This window comes from Ixodes scapularis, unplaced genomic scaffold, assembly GCF_016920785.2.
Source record: "Ixodes scapularis isolate PalLabHiFi unplaced genomic scaffold, ASM1692078v2 PGA_scaffold7__128_contigs__length_106722199, whole genome shotgun sequence".
Classification (NCBI taxonomy): domain Eukaryota; kingdom Metazoa; phylum Arthropoda; class Arachnida; order Ixodida; family Ixodidae; genus Ixodes; species Ixodes scapularis.
Window position 1 is genome coordinate 43,674,015 of NW_024609882.1, and position 16,680 is coordinate 43,690,694.

The following is a 16,680-nucleotide window of genomic DNA, read 5'->3' on the forward strand; positions in this document are numbered from 1 at the left end:
AACGACTGCTGCCGAAAAAACAAGACACATGTATAGGTTAAGTACAAAACGAGCGTGTTGGTAACGGTAATTAGACATGAGGAAGATACATAGAAAGGGGGGTCGGACAACTTCGTTGTCCGTCCCCCCTTTCTATGTATCTTCCTCATGTCTAATTATGTATAGGCTCTCTTAGGAAGAAAATTAGAAAAACGAGAAAGACTATCACGAAAGAGAGGATCAAGAGTGTTTCTTCAATTATATAGGCGAATTGAGGGGGAGCGTGGTGAAATGCCAAGAGCAAAATGAAAAAAAACAAAAAAACTCAGAGATTGGATTTGTGATGAGCGTACAGAGTACAAAAAGATTCGACGAGAATTCTGGAACTTGAAACACGAGCCTAGGTGCGCTCGTTATCGGCGCGGGATTCAACGATATTTATTTTCTAATCCCCGTTTTGGTTTAGGTGGGCATAACAATAAAAGGAAAAAAGGTTTGATGATGAGGCTGGAGTCAGACGAAAAAATAAAAGTGCGTGTCCTGAGAGATAACTTTCCCCGCAAGGAGTGAGGCCTTTTGAGTTGTCATCCTTGCACGTCTTGGGCTGGGCGGCAATTGTCATCAAATTTTCCGCTTATGCCCGTCTTATTTTTGTTTATTTCTTTTCAATGTCCGCGTGGCTTGCATGCCAGTACCTTTTCTCTGAATAAGCCTTCCCTATTTGCGCAGATTGCCTTTCAAGAATGGTGGAGATAACAGCGAAAAGGGGGTGGTGTTTTGCTAGCGCGTGGAGGTTAGAAGAATACGCGAGGGAGTATGCAAGTGTGCGGATTTAACCAAAGCGGTTACTTTGTATTATATTTGTTTTTGTGACCCCTTGAATAAAGATTAGGTGACACTGAGGAAGTTCGAAGATTCTCTTTTTTCTCGAAGTCAACACATTTGTTTTTTAACATTTCAACCTTGTATTATCTTTAATAAATCTTTTTTTAAATATTTTTTGCTTTAGCTGTTATAGGAAACAAACGGTTAATTTAATGATTTCAGCAATCTTGATGTAAACGGTTCCATCACAAACATATTATGATGTCGTAATATTATTGAGTTTTTTTTCTTCTTTTGCATCTCTTGAAAGCGCTTTTGCATGTCCTATGTATTTCTTAAGCCGTCAAAGGCCCTCATTTTACCAGAAACATTGTGCAATATACTGCGAAAAAAAAGGGCTAATGCAGCTTCAATAGCTCAGGAAGGAATCTGCCAAAACCATCATGCTTTTAAGCTTACAATGTGGTAATTCTAGCTACGCCCTTCTTGATACTTTATGTTGACGTGATTTTTGTTCTTACTTTCTGTTTTCTTTTTATTGTGCACCAGTCACAGTTGATGGGTCGTAGATAATACTAACTTCGACAAAATGAAGAGCACCAAGAGCAGAAATGCAGGATACAAAAGAAGGTATACGATACAATTTATTCAAAATAGTGTCTTTGAGCTCAAGGAATAACTATGCTGCTGCAAAACAAAACAAAATGAATTGATACAAGAGCCTTGCTCTCATTCTGATTCTTCTCAAATACGTTTCTACGTCAATAGATGAAACAGCAACCACAAAGCTCAGGATCATCGTAGTATCTGCAAAGAATAGCTACAGCAGAATTCCGTGTACTCAGCTGTAACATTATATTTTCTCTATATAAAATAATTTGTAAAGTTGCCCCTTGCAAAGTATAAATCTCTGACTTACACAATGTAATATGACGTCAGCTGGTTGGTCACGCTTGTTCTGAGAATATTTGGCCGCTTTTACCGTAGGAAAATTACTTTTCAGAGAAATATATTTAGCGTCGGACGGAAACACAAACAAAACACGTGAACAGATTAATAAGAGCATTCTGGTTGAGCCGCCCCCCCCCCCCCCCCCCCAGAAATATACCAGACGATAATATACAGCCGACGCTTCAATGTCCATATGAATTTCATTTTATTACGGGCTGTTACAGCCCGTAATGCCGTAACGGCATTACTCTTGTGAAGTGGGTGTCTGTTTGGGGTGTATCATAATATAGGCGGAATTTTTGAGGAAGACGATATGTAAGGACGTGACTTTCATTTCCTGAATGACGAAGGGCTCTTTGGATTCGCCATCTTAATGTCTGCATCAGAATGGGAGTCCAGCTTCATACGCTATTCTGTTTACATAGCCTCGACTTATAATTTCATGCTTTACATTTACTCTCGTGGGATTTATGATAAACATGTAATATGCTCTCGTAACCAAAAAAAAAAAAAAAAGAACGCTGTTTTTTCTAAATAATATTCTCGTGCTTTTCTGACGTCAAATGTCTTCTTTTTAATGATATTTAAAATCTAGCCAGACTGTGAATTTCAGGGGCACACCTTGCTGATGCTGGAGCAGATTTAAATGTAAAAAGAAGCCGTTTATATTATCCTATAATAATATACTCGTTTACAGCACGTCGCGTCGCCTTTGTCTCGTATATTATTCCAGTATATGCAAACTATTTATTACGACGTACACCAAAATAAACATGCTAAAGGTTTCGTATTTTTTGGTGGTTGTCAGGATTGGAAAAGGTTGTTAATTTAGTAGTAGTGTTAACGAGGCAGTGAATATGATTTCAAGATTTTTGTTAAAATCATATATTTGAATACAGTACTTAATCGATAATATGTATTGTCAAGAAACAGGCTTTTTATACAATGTTTTCTTTAGTTTTCTCCTGACGTGCTAAATAATCAAGAAATGTGGAACTAGAGAAAACAGATGTATACTTCATAAATACTCGCCATAATATTTTGTATAGTTTTATGAAATTCCCGCGATGAAATAAATATTTTGCGTGTGGAATTCGGAAGTGTCATAAATACTAAATATGACTACCGGTCAAATGAAGGCATCCTAAATTTGCTAATGTGGGATTTAGGACTGTACCATACGGTTCAAACCCGTTGCGCTGCATGGATGTTGTTTTACGACACAGAGGCACCGCAATTAATTAGTTCCTTCCCTATTCCTGGTACTTGACGCGAATTATGCATTTTTTTGTGCATAAGTTTACGATATTGAGAATACGCGTCCTTTAACTAGATGGGAGGACCTTCTCCCTACGTTGACTGATGTGATGCTTCTATTAAACGAGCGGTATCATTTCACAAATCTCATTGCAGCTGCTCTTTGGACACAATTTTATTCTTGGTCGTTTTAGTTGATAAAACAAGCACAACACTTCTAATGGCTCTAATATACTTTTATCGCGAGTTTAACCATAAAAGAGAAAGGTAAGCCTGAGGTAGACGGTATTTTATGACCGTCTGATTTTTTGCACAAATATTATAAGAAAAAAAAAGTAAGATAAAAAAAACTTACGTATATTCTGTAGTTTTTTTATGCGGGCAGAACGAATCTACGATAGTTTTTTTATGGAATACGAATACTGAAAAGCTTGTGCGCATCAACTTTATTGAAATTTTGAGATAATCCAAATATTCCGCACCTCTTCCACAATTATGTGTATGGTCGGCACTCTACAATAGCGTACAAGGATGAAGTGAAAAAGAGCATAAATTATATTTTACGTTTTATGAAATGCCGTCTAGCTCCTTAGTGAGGCCCGCTTCAGGATTTCTCGTTAAAAATTCAAACAGAAATATTAAAAGAACAACGCTGAAAGTCAAATTTATATCTGTTACTTGGTGCCCTTCAAAGTAATGTAGTAACGACCAGGCTGCAATGTTGAAGGGCAAAAAGCACACTCAAATTACAACTTGCAGAGACAGATGTGTAACAAGAAAACAAATTTGCAGACAGAGGTGAGCAAAATCGAAAAAAGGGAAGTATATTCATAGTTTTAATAGGTTTTAATGTTATATTTTCAGGCGTGTCAAGCCTCGCTATTGATTTTGTCAATATTTTTTCCACCAACAAGGAAGTACCGACGTCTTCCCCTGAGAAAATGCACACGTTGGCGCGAAAAGGTCGGCCTTATACGCGCCACACACACACACGCCCATTCCCTTTTGGGCACGCAGGCATGAAATGAAGCACCGGGGCCAGGCGACGCACGAGCGAAGAGTACATTTTGTGCGAGTTGGATTCTATCCCGCTGTCGTCATTGTCTTCTTTAATGGAAAGGGCAGTCTTCAGTAGATTGCAACATGCAACTGTCGTAATACCAGAAGAAAAGTCTTATCTAGCACATAAAACCCTAGCTTCAGAATATTATGTTTATATATTTTAAGTACGTGAAACTATTGGAAATAATGTTAATAAGCAAGTAAATGCTAGGGCAGATTTGTACATGTTTTGTTTACATTTAGTGGATTTAGCTGATGTAATTAAACTTAAAAAAAAATTATACGCGTTTTTTTATATTTTCTTTAATAACTCTGAACACGCACCTTCTCTAGAACACAACTTTGAAATATTGAAAAACTAAATAAAAGAATTGATAGGTTTTTTGTTTTGTTTTTATGTTATTGGTTTCACATCCCGAATAAAATAAAAAAAAAAATTCAGTGCCAGTCTCGAAAAGCCGATGTGAAATTACATACAATTTCTGAAACATTTCTTCACGGTATCAAGAGCATACCTCTGATACAATAAAAAAAAGTAGTAGTACACCAAATAAAACCTAAACTTTTCTTTATTTTATTTACTTAAGCGGTTGCTTATGTAAATTCTTGAGGGGACAAACTTCACCAGATATTGATAGAACCGAACACTCGCAAACGTTCCATCTGGCCAATTCCTACTACAAAACAAGGCTGCTTCGCTTGAGTTTCTATGACCGTGTTCGAAAATTTACTCGGTCTTACTCCATGGTAAGGGTTTTATACCCTGGCTTTCGAAAACCTACCATGTGCAGCGTTGCTCTACCTGTATTTTTTTCACGTGACACGACACGCCGGAGTAACTCAGATCTATTTGAGTGGATTTGGAACACAGCCCATGCCACCTACCGAAGGTAAGTGCGCGTTCGACGGGTCTCTGCTGTATGCTAAGTAAGTAAGTAAGTCAGGTGAACCAAGACCCTTTTCGATCAGGGCGGGTACTCTGGAAGAGTGCCTCTGGTTCCATAATAAAATAAAGTGTTCACTTTATGAATGTCCACTTCTGAAGTCCACGGCCATTGAGAGTTTCCATGTTGCGGCAAAGTCTCTCCCACACCACCAGGCGGCACTCCGTGTCTTCCGTTTCCCTCCGGGCGACGTCGTCGTCTGCATCCGCGAGTCCCAGGGCCGGTTCCAAGCTGCAGCTGGAGGCGTTTTTCCCGGTGTGTTCGAGGCGTTTGCGTCGGCTGAAGACGTGGTCGATAGTCTCTTCTTCCTTTCCGCAAAGTTGGCAGGTTGGGTCGTCCCTGTACAACTCGCACCTCCGGCTCTGAGTTAGGAGGCAGCCCGTTCGTACCTGGAAAAGCAGGGCGCTGGTTCTGTCTCCCCTGTACCGGCGGAACGGAGCTGGGTCACACTTGCGCTTTCGGTAAAGCTCGAGGCTCTGTTTCTTCTGGGTCGGTCTCTGCCACTGGTGGGTTCCGGCCTGTGTCCCCTCTTTGCGAATAGTTTTGGTCCATTTTTTTTCCGTGGTCGCCTGTTCCCCAGGCCGTCCCCCCCCCCCCCCCCCCCCCGCCCCTGCTAAATTTTGAATCTATGGCATTTAGCTGCTTTACCCAGTTTTGTTTTGTTCCCTTGTATCTTATATGGTAATACATCCTTCTCGCGATGCTCTGTGGCGGGATGCATTTCATTGTTCCCATGTAGTGTAGATTGGACCTGGCCTCCCTGCTTTGGTGCGTGGACCAGCCCATCTCCCCCGTGACTGCTGCGTTCGCCGTGCAGCTGCTTCCCCCCAATAGCAACCTCCCCAACTCGTACTGGTATCGGTCCACGCTTTTTATCACGGTCGCACTGTATGTAAGCGCGTCGTTGGCGTATGTGACGGAGCCGGGACGGCGTGTGTTTTCCACAGGATTCTCCCCACCGAATATATGTTGTATGAATGTCTGGCAAGATGCCACACCATCCCACACAAATCATCATCATCATTTATTTTCCTTGAGGGCCCGTGGGGCAATATACAAGGGGGTGGCAATCGAACAAAAACAAATAGAACAGTAAACACAATTATAACACTGTAAGCTAGCTAGGTAGGTTAGATAAAGAGAGGGTAATGGCTTCAACAATTTTAGTAGTATCATTAATAGAAACGATGTTATGAGGTAGTGAATTCCAATCCTCTATGGCCAATTGTAGTGTGGAAGTCTGGTGAGAAACAGTTGATGATCGAATTGGACGTAATTTACATAGGTGATCTAGACGCGGGAAAATAGGATAGGGAGGTGATAGCAGTAATTCTTTGAGGTGGATATTGTGATAAAAAATTCGATGGAGGAGAGAAAGGCGTGATAGTCGGCGGCGAAGGGGAAGTGAATGAAGGTTAGCTGATTGGCGTAATCCTGATATGCTGGTATATGGGGAGTAGTTGTTATAAATAAAACGAAGGGCTCTGTTTTGGACGGATTCTAGATTATTTGCAAGGTAGGACTGCCATGGGGACCATATAGATGAGGCGTATTCTAATTTCGATCTTATAAGAGTAGTATACGCTAGTCGTTTTACGGAGGGTGTAGCAAGTTTAAGGTTACGGCGCAAGTATCCGAGAGAACGGTTGGTATCAGAAATAACAGAAGTTATGTGAGTAGTCCATGATAGGTTAGAGGTGAGATGAACACCCAGGTACTTATATGATGAGCATGCTATTACTTGAGTGTTAGAGAGGTAATACGAAAATGGTGTGGCACGCGAACTGCGGGAAATTGATAGGGATCTACATTTATTTAAGTTTAATGTCATCTGCCATTTTTCACACCAATGGATTACAGATTCCCGGTCTTCCTGGAGAGCATGATGATCATGGTATGAAAGAATGGGTCGGTAAATGACACAATCGTCGGCGAACAGGCGCACAGAAGAAGCGATATTAAGGTGGAGACCATTAATATAGATTAGGAACAAAAGGGGGCCCAGTACGGTTCCCTGGGGGACACCTGACGTTACGGAAGAGGTAGGAGATTTTACGTTGTTAACGGAGGAATATTGCTTACGGTTAATTAGGAATTCAAAAATCCACTTAACAGCAGACGGATGAATATTAATATTGTTAAGCTTTGTTAAAAGACGTTGGTGGGGTACTTTATCGAATGCTTTGGAGAAGTCAATGAAAATGGCGTCGGTCTGGATATTCGAATCAAAGCTTGAGTAAATATCAGTAAGGAAGGCGGTTAGCTGGGTTTCACAAGAGTAAGATTTACGAAATCCGTGCTGATGTTGAAAAAGAAGGTTATGAGAGTCAAGAAAGTTTATCATATTTGAATAAAGTATATGCTCCATGAGCTTAGATGGAACACTGGTGAGAGGGATGGGAAGGTAATTACTTATTAGTTGGCGATCACCAGTTTTGTGAACAGGTATTACGTTAGCTATTTTCCAGTCACGTGGAACTATGGAAAGCGTGAGCGACTGTGAGAATATGTCACAGAAAAAAAACAGAGGAAATGCGTTTAGTGTTTATTAATACCTTTGAATTAATTTGGTCGTCTCCAGAGCTCGAGGAAACCTTTAGGTTTTCTATTGCTTTCAATACACCTGCGTGGTCAATTATGATAGGATTCGTCTGGGGGTGAGTTAATGGGCATGAGTCGGGAACGTTTAGCAAGTCTTCTTTAGTAAAGATTGATGTGAAGAAATTGTTAAGGTAAAGAGCGCTATCTTCGTCTGAGAGTGGGATGCTGTTGTCGTTTATGAACTGCAATGGAAGAGACAGAGCTGGGTTGACCACTTTCCTGAACTTTTTGGGTTTATTTGTTAAAATGTTGGGGAGGTCGTGAGTATAAAACTTAATTTTAGCATCAGCAATGGCGGTTTTGTATGTTCGAGCGCACGCATAATATGCATCCCACGAGGCTGAATTGTTGACAGATTTCGCTCGTTTATAAAGTCGCTTTTTCTTGTTAGCATGACTATGCACCGTTTTGTTATACCATGGGTGACAGTTATCTGATATGATGCGGGTCAATAGGATGAAGCGCTCAACTAAGTGGGATAGCTTATTTTTATAGAGCGTCCAATTTTCATCAACGGCTCTTTCCTCGAGATTAACAGAGAATGATTGGTAAAATTCTTCGAGGCATGAGTTGATAGACACATAGTCGGCCCTCGCGTAGTCGCAAATGTATTTGCAATAATGTGATTTCCGAGGAACAGTGAGAGAGAGTGTTATGTCGATGACAAGATGGTCGCTGATTCCTGTTAAGTAGGTAACGTTGCTAAAAAAAGAATGCTCCTGACTTAAGCACAAGTCGAGTATATTGCTGCAGCAGTCGGCAATTCTAGTAGGCTGTGTGATAATATTTGTTAGGTTATAATATAGCTAAAGATCTATAAATTCTTGAGAGGAAGTGCAAGTGGATGTGAAGGTAGACCAATTAATATTCCAGTAATTAAAATCCCCAAGAAGTACAACAGAAGCGTTAGGATATTGAGTAGCGAGTTCAGAAAGACACTTATGAAGCTCAAAGGTGAATTCCTTATTACTATCAGGTGGCCTATAACATACGCCCAGTACAACAGAGGGCGCTGTAGGGAGGTAAACCCATACGACTTCTAGTGCGGTAGAAAGTGGAATGAGCCGAGACGTGATTTGATTATTAATAGCCAAAAGTACGCCTCCCCCCTTTCTAGTAATTCTTTCGCACCTGTACACACGAAAGTTTGGATAAGAAGGAAACAATTCAGCATCTGATATGTCGGGATTCAACCACCGTCTCAGTAAGAACAATAAAGTCGGCGTTGCATGTTTGAATCAAGGAATTCACATCATCTCTCTTTGGGATGAGGCTTCTAATGTTAGTAAACAAAATAGAATGAATAGAAGATATCTTATTGATAACGTGGGGTTTGGCAGTTTGATTGTGAGTGGGCAAACGCGAAGAACGCCGGCATTGCTATACTCGGCGACAACTTTTCTTGGCAATGCAGTGGAAGTTGACGAGAGCCCGCGCACAGCCTTATCCAGTGCTCAAAATGGGATAGGGAACACGTGCCTGTACCCTCCACTGCATTGCCAAGAAAAGTTGTCGCCGAGTATACGTACATTTTTCAACAACCGAGCCGATAGCGTCATCGAACACAAAACACTTGCCATCTATGAACAGTTTATCGTGACGCAGCCGAAAAGGCGTTCCCTTTGGTCTGGCAAAATCAAGAAGACGACGTCGTGTGAGCCTTACAGGAAGTGGAAAATCTTGACTGATTGCAACGCGTGAGCCCTTAAGCTTGTGCGCAAAACCAAGAATGCCCTCTTTTTCTTTGAACGATGAAAACTTCACAATGATGGGACGAATGTTCTGCTGATGGAATGCTCCTAAACGGTGAGCTCTTTCAATTCCGGAAGATAAAACTTCGATACCGAGTTTCTCGGAAAACAGGCTTGTGATCGCGCCCTCAGATTGAGCCCAAGTTTCTTTGTCAGTGTCAGCGATTCCGAAAAATATTAGATTAGAACGGCGGGATCTTCCCTCCGCGTCGTCGCAGCGCGCTTTTAATTTAGACAGCTCGTTTAAAGCCTCCGTAAGGTGAGGTGCAGTAGATGTATCGCAATCACCTGTTCCTTTCCGGGATTTCAGTTCACTCGAGAGCTGGTCTACGCGTTCCTCAAGGGCCGAAACGGTCGCTTCGTACTGCTTTTGCTGCTCTGTAAGCTGAGTGACTTCCTGCTGAAGCGTAGAATGACTCGCCTGAAGTTTTGTAACAGTGTCTTTAAGATTATTGAATTCCTCTATTTGGGCTAGAGACATGGGGCCTGGGTTCCCTTCCACATCGCCGGAAAGCAGCAGCAAGACTTTAAGAAACTCGATACAGGCTTTGCATGAAAATACAAAAATGACTGCGTCGCAAGAAAGGGTTAGTAGGCGCTTCATGTCGATGGGGCACGACATTTCAAAAGGTAGGGTGTTATTTGGTTGTTTCCAATTTGCGTTTTGCATGTAACTAACCTGCGTCATGAAGACTGTTAACGCCGGCATGGCTTTGTCGTGCCCCAGCGATTGCAGCGGTGGAAGATGCTTTTGAAGGCAGCCGACGGACGGAAACGGAAACGTCCCACGGTGCGCCATCCTGCGGTTGTTGTCGGTGAGGGACCACGTTGGCCACGTCAGGAGTGAGGCAGCAGGAGCTTCCTCTTGCGCTGCTGAGTCGGTGTTGAACGGGCGCTCCCGCGACCATGACGAAAGGCAGGCCCCATCGCCGTCCGAGGTACTTGGTGAAGCCGTGAACAGGAGCAACAGCATCTGCGTCATGAAGACTGTTAACGCCGGCATGGCTTTGTCGTGCCCCAGCGATTGCAGCGGTGGAAGATGCTTTTGAAGGCAGCCGACGGACGGGAACGGAAACGTCCCACGGTGCGCCATCCTGCGGTTGTTGTCGGTGAGGGACCATGTTGGCCACGTCAGGAGCGAGGCAGCAGGAGCTTCCTCTTGCGCTGCTGAGTCGGTGTTGAACGGGCGCTCCCGCGACCATGACGAAGGGCAGGCCCCGTCGTCGTCCGAGGTACTTGATGAAGCCGTGAACAGGAGCAACAGCATCTGCGTCATGAAGACTGTTAACGCCGGCATAACGTTGTCGTGCCCCCTTGTAATGGTTTGTAAAATGGTTTTAAAATGGTTTCAGTTTGCGACTAAGTTTCTTTCCTGTTGGGCCAGGTAGTCCATATCATTTGTAATCGTTGCACCGAGATACTTGTAGCTGGTACTGGGGCAGGATACCACTAGCAGACAATAGTTGCTTGAACGACGGCAAGCTGAAGTATTCAAATAACGAACTTGCAGCAAAAAGATGTCCGAGCGCTCCATCATGGCTGTGGTAGCGTGCCTCGAATGACTGGCGCAGGATAACGGCTTTTGCAGAGGCATCGTAGCTGAAGACCAGTGTTGGCAGGCTCCTAATGCTCCCAACTTGAAATCCACAAAGATGGGTCCCAGGAGCCACTGTTTTCCCGTGGTTGGCTGGAGAACGATCAATTCCGTGGCGTCCTCTGGTTCGTCCAGCATATGGGCCCCATCATTGCTGGCGATGCTCAGAAGTAGTATAATCTGCAACAAAAAGATGCGTGAGTGCTTCATCACGGCTGTGGTAGCGTGTCGCCCACATTTGAGCTTTTGGAGCAGGCGATTTCGGTTTATCTCATTGTAAAAAGTGATGCAAGTACTATAGAAATTCCCGCAGTTCCTCACAGTGCCATAAAAACTATTGTTACTGCAATTATAACACACAATTATTCGCAGCAAAAAGATTGCTGTTGGAAGTGTTGTAATAAAAGGGGATAAAAAGCAAAACACAGAACTATGACCTCATTGCCTTTAAATCTCGCTGCAAGTACTAAATCAGTCCCATCTTCGACAATTGCAAAGCAACAAAACTATTTAAACATAGCGAATAAACCACACATGTCACAACAAGCATTTCTCCCTAAAATGAAAGTAATGGGAGGAAGATTCATACGAATGTTCCTCAAGTAATCCGTGGCACCGGAACAATGATTGAGAGCGCTTTTCCTCCCACGCAAGGCATCAATAATCATTCCAGCCAATGAGAAGCTACTAAAAAAGGGAAACCAAGGGTTGGACACTCTTCTCGGAAAGTGGCCACTTTTTGCTTGAGCACATATTTTAATAGTAACTTTTACGTAGGCAAATATAAGCGAGTAACTCGGGGTTCCTCAATTTTATGAAAGAACAGACTTGTTTTCGTCTATGGAAGCTCATCGTGGAACGGAAGTGGTTTGTGTACTTCAGTCCTATTTATTATCGAGCGGTAATACATCATATCTGCTGAAAGTATTTAATGAATCATAGCGGCCAAAGCAGGTGGCATGTCGTCATCTGCTTCCAGTCAGCATCTAATTAAGAGCCTCAAGTAAGAGTGTGTTCAACTGCTAGATCAAGGCATGTCATTTGTTTATGGGCGCCATTACATTGCAAAATTTTGCTGTTGGTTACGGGGCTACGGACAGTTTTTCAACGTAAATCCGGTAATAAACAGATGCTTGAAGATTTTACGCGAAGAATAAAATAGCACTTTACCATAGACACCATTTTTCTTTCGATAGGTTAAGCAATTTTTACACGCAGAAAACTGTATAATCCGCCATCTTTAACGCCGCCATGAAATTGCAAGCACACTCCATGGTTTAAGTTGAAAGCACTCTTACTTGAGGCTCTATAGCATCTAATGACGTCGGTGGTGCCATCCCGTGGTATGTTATGCAAGCACGGCCGTCGTTCGCGCGGTAGGCCTACCTCACTCACCTCTAGTATAGGGGCCTAGAAGGCGCTTAGCCTTGCTCAGAGTCGGGCGCGAGTGAAGCCATCGGAAGTTCGATGCTTATACCAGAAGTCGAGTGTTTGCTGGGTTTTATAGCGCATTTAGTTAATGTTTTGGTTCATGCTTTCTTGCATTTTTACGTGGGATTTAATAATCCCTTTTAGTAATCAAATTTGAGAATGAGGAATTTGAACTTGGGGAATTTACACTTAATCAACTCGAATCTCGAAATTATCAAGACATGAAATGACTTCCAAAAAGACTTCTCGGACCTGCATGAACTGTTATTGCGCGACAAGCAGGATCTCTTGATATAATAAAAGGAAATCAAGCGCCTTGGAAACTGTTTAGACCACCGCTCGTAAGAGTGGGAAAGCCTGTCGAGCGCTCACTTCCGGGACAAGCCGCTTACTTCCACTGGCTTCGTACCTGTTCGCTCAATGCACCATCAGCCCTTTAGTGGAGATTAGTGGCCTTCCTGGAAACAAACCTGCCATAGACAAGAACGTTTTCTACATATAAACTCACTGATCTCCATGACAATTGTACGATCGCGCATCCCCGCTCCCCGAGTGCGGCCACCAGACGGCAACCTTGCATGTCGAAAAATCGCGTTTTTGGAGCGTTGCGGAGGCTGGCTGCAGCGTGCTGAAGACAGATTTTCTATTCGTTCGTCGTCATTCGCCAGAAAACGCTTTTTTAAAACCCTGTGTAAGTCGGATATTTGCTGATGAGAACAAGTGTAAATTTTTAAGGAAGCGCAGTGCCGCAAGAAAAAGGCACAACTCGTCAAAAGCAAGTTTCGACGGTCTAGCGGCATGATTAAAGCTTCCTTGGCATGCCGAAGCGCTGAGTCTCTGTGCCTTCGCACGCTTCGATACCGATCAAGAATTGGTGCTGCGGAAACGTTTTGAAGTTGTGTCGTGCATAGATGTCTTTGCATCTTATATCGGCTAAAAAGGTCTGGAGCGTCCAGATGTTCAGGTGAGTTGATATCAATAAAGGGGGGAAAGCAATCTGTACAGTTGCTCTTATGCACTATTGACCATGGCTATGTTCCAAATCTACTCTAATAGACCACATAGCAGCACAAATAGAGCAACACTGTAGAGCAAGGACGCTTTTCGAAGGCAAAAGTACAAGACGGCGAGAATGAAAATCTTTGAAGTGCGGTCCATATGGTTGTGTGCAGTCTGTTGACCAATCACAATTAGGCGAGCCGTGCTCAAACGTCAAGTGAAATCAGGTAGGTTGATAATGAGACACCGCTGATCACTGCTGAGGAGCTGTTGTGCGCGGTATTCTCTGAACCGTCTAACAAAGAAACAAAAGACGTACCTTCCCCCCCTCTTCTGTCGCCACTTAGTTACAAATACAGTCGTCACTGTAAAGTAAACCGCTGCTCCAGAGCCACATACGGATACAGGCACATTACACTCGCAAAACACATCCACATGGTGTCGATTCTTGACCGGCATCCAAGCGCGCGAAGGCATAGAGACGCAGCGCTTCGGCGTGCCAAGGAAGCTTTAAACACGCCGCGAGACCGGCAAAACTTGCTTTCGACGAGTTGTGCTTTTTTTCTGCGGCACTGCGCTTCCGTAAAAATTGTCACGTGTTCTCAACGGCAAGTCTCACGTCTTACATAGGGTTTTAAATAACTTCTTCGGTGAATGACGACGAACGATTAGAAACCGTGTCTTCAGCACGCTACCGCCAGCCTCCGCAACGCTCCAAAAGCGCGCTTTCTCAACATGCAAGATTGCCGCCTGGTGGCCGCACTCGGGCTGCAGCGATCCAGCGGGGATACGCGTTCCAGCAATTGTCCTAAACATCAGTGTATAAACTCATAGAGATCATACATACTAACTCTAGAGGAAAAGGTCCGCCATTTTCCCATACATTCTGGCTGCCGCAAGCGGCGGAGCATGCAGGCAGACCCTCGGGGTCCCAAACACGGTTACATTATCAGAGCAGTTTCGTGAACTTCAACAATCCACGAACTTACCGGTGGAAAGATATTCGCGTTCCTTTCGAAGCTTTTTTTTTTGCATAGCGCGCAGATGTACGGCCTCGCGTTAACGCTAAACTAAACCATATACCCGGCTTCGCCGGTGGGGCGCGGGTGGGCGCGGTTGAGGAATACGAAACTGCGGAACTACCAGATTTCCGAGATTTCGACAGAAGGGAAGTTAATGTAGCTTAATGACTTTATTGCTTTTTATAAGCGTTGGAATAGCTCAGAATTTAGTTTACAACGTTAAATTATCACTGTTTATATTGCTGAGAGCTTTCACTCTTCGCGTTTACCATGGCAACGTTGCTTTCTTTCTCTCGTGTTCTGTCGCTCTCTTTTGCGTTCGTTCACTCGAGACCCCGGGCGTCGGCGCACGGGATTTGCCACTCCTCCTCACCCACCTTTACGCCCCTGTATAAACTAGAGAAAACACGACATGCTCTTAAATTCAGAACGCGACAGCGTTCATTATGATTATTCAACGAGTGCGGTTCAGTGTTTCATATTAAAATCTGATCTCTCCGGTTCTTACCGCGCCCAAAAGCGAAAAAGTGACGGTGCCCGAAAGCAAAAAAGGACGGCGCCCGAAAGCAAAAAAAGGTACGAACAGAAAGAGTTCCGGAGAGTCCACTCAGCCCCATAGAGATCATACATACTAACTCTAGAGGAAAAGGTCCGCCATTTTCCCATACATTCTGGCTGCCGCAAGCGGCGGAGCATGCAGGCAGACCCTCGGGGTCCCAAACACGGTTACATCATCAGAGCAGTTTCGTGAACTTCAACAATCCACGAACTTACCGGTGGAAAGATATTCGCGTTCCTTTCGAAGCTTTCTTTTTGCATAACGCGCAGATGTACGGCCTCGCGTTAACGCTAAACTAAACCATATACCCGGCTCCGCCGGTGCGGCGTGGGTGGGAGCGGTTGAGGAATACGAAACTGCGCAACCACCAGATTTCCGAGATTTCGACAGAAGGGAAGTTAATGCAGCGTAATGACTTTATTGCTTTTTATAAGCGTTAGAATAGCTCAGAATTTAGTTTACAACGTTAAATTATCACTGTTTATATTGCTGAGAGTTTTCACTCTTCACGTTTACCATGGCAACGTTGCTTTCTTTCTCTCGTGTTCTGTCGCTCTCTTTTGCTATCGTTCACTCGGGACCCCGGGTGTCGGCGCACGGGATTTGCCACTCCTTCTCACCCACCTTTACCCCCCTGCTCAGCCCAGAGCAAACCAAACTCCCATGGCGATGAGCCCCGTGCCTGCACACGTCCATCGAGTCGAGTCTGATCCGTGGATAGGCTTCCCTCGCGCAACTGAGTCGGGAGGCTAAAGCAAAAAATACGGCGCGTTTTCTGACTCAGCCCGCGCAATTGCGTTAAGTTACGCGTCTTTGATTCCTTCTGCACTTCGGTTATCTCGCAAGGCGCATGCGAAAATGAGCTATCTTACCTTGGTGACAGATGTTCGCGGCGACAACGAAGAGAGCTGCCGCCCTCACCGCCTCCTGGTGGTTCACGCGCGAGCGAGCGGGTGCAGCGGCGCGCAGCAAGTAAACATCACGTGGCGGACAGTCGCTCCGTCGCTCCTCTCGCTCGGATGGCTTCGTCCGCGAGCTGAGTGCGCCGGCTTTTGGGTGAGTCTCCCTCCGCCGTTCAAAGAGATTTTCGCAATCGCACGAATGGTACGTCACACGAGGCATCTGCCTACGAGAAAACTATCTTTAGAGCAAACGTGGCGTGTGTTATGTGTTTTTACTTGAAAGAAAAGGAAACACAGACCTGAACTAAGAAATATGTGAAGCCGTACATTTACGGACTCGTGCCCTCATGTCGCCTCTACGGCGTTTTGCCCGTGCGTGCCTCTCACGGCGCTTTCCAGTTTTGGAAAATGGTGTTAACTTACGTTTTTTTTTTTACAGTGTAGCCTCGTACTGTCTAAACATGAAACGCCAAATTTGACTCTTATGGTCGCAGCTTGGAACACGCAAACGTCGCAGCTCGGAACACGTGGAGCGAAAGCTAGTACTGTAGCATAGAGGGATCCTGGGTTCAGTTCTCACTCGTGCCCGTCTCGACCTGGATGAGCCTCGTATCGAAGTGCGGTCGTGTGTCACTTCTGCGCAATGCACATTAAAGGCCCCAAGTCAGCGGCGGTACAGACCTGCCACAATTGCTTACCTACAACGTGTGCCAATGCCGTCTTCCAAATGGTAAACTAAACGCACGCTGCATGAGAATCCAATCTTACTTTGTTCTGGCAAAAAAATGTATTGCCATTACGAT

The 16,680-nt window shown here is 44.2% G+C and overlaps 1 protein-coding gene across 2 annotated transcripts in view; it reads right to left on the reverse strand.

Annotated features, from left to right (window-relative positions):
* LOC115320636 (cardioacceleratory peptide receptor) overlaps nucleotides 1–15,901 on the reverse strand; it is a 387,787-nt gene extending 371,886 nt beyond the window's left edge. For both annotated transcript variants that reach the window (XM_040214021.3, XM_042286202.1), the window contains exon 1: nucleotides 15,848–15,901. The gene's annotated coding sequence lies outside the window, so the exon portion shown is untranslated. The remainder of the gene's footprint in view (nucleotides 1–15,847) is intronic.
* Between the last annotated feature and the right edge of the window lie 779 nt (nucleotides 15,902–16,680).